Genomic DNA, 643 nt, shown 5'->3' with positions numbered 1-643 from the left:
GATACTTGGTGATTCTACTAAACCCACGTCCAAGTTTGATGGAAGAAGCATCTCAATTCCTGCCATTGGAGCAAACAATTTTGAGAAGTTTCATGGACTTCCATCAGAAGATCCTTTTCAGTTCTTAACTGAATTCTTGCAGATCTGTGATACTGTTAAGACCAATGGAGTTGATCCCGGGGTCTATAAGCTTATGCTTTTCCCTTTTGCTATAAGAGACAGAGCTAGAACATGGTTGGACTCACAACCTAAAGATAGCCTGGACTCCTGGGATAAGCTGGTCACGGCCTTCTTGGATAAATTCTTTCATCCTCAAAAGCTGAGCAAGCTTATAGTAGATGTTTAGACCTTCAAGCAAAAAGATGGTGAATCCCTCTATGAAGCTTGGGAAAGATACAAGCAGATGACCAAAAAGTGTCCTTCTGACATGTTTTCAAAGTGGACCATATTAGATATATTCTATTATGGTCTATCTGAGTTTTTCAAGATGTCATTGGACCACTCTGTAGGTGGATCCATTCACCTAAAGAAAACGCCTGCAGAAGCTCAGGAACTTATTGACATGATTGCAAATAACTAATTCATGTACACTTCTGAGAGGAATTCCGTGAATAATGGGACGCCTCAGAGGAAGGGAGTTCTT

General features: G+C 40.6%; 1 non-coding gene across 1 annotated transcript; it reads right to left on the bottom strand.

The window, feature by feature from the left end:
* Positions 1 to 325: 325 nt before the first annotated feature.
* On the bottom strand, positions 326 to 429 carry LOC127740433 (small nucleolar RNA R71). The gene has a single exon (XR_008001109.1). It is a non-coding gene; the product is annotated as a small nucleolar RNA R71 (small nucleolar RNA).
* Positions 430 to 643: the final 214 nt, after the last annotated feature.

The sequence above is a fragment of the Arachis duranensis genome, chromosome 6 (assembly GCF_000817695.3).
Source record: "Arachis duranensis cultivar V14167 chromosome 6, aradu.V14167.gnm2.J7QH, whole genome shotgun sequence".
NCBI lineage: Eukaryota > Viridiplantae > Streptophyta > Magnoliopsida > Fabales > Fabaceae > Arachis > Arachis duranensis.
This window is presented reverse-complemented; position numbering and strand designations above follow the sequence as displayed.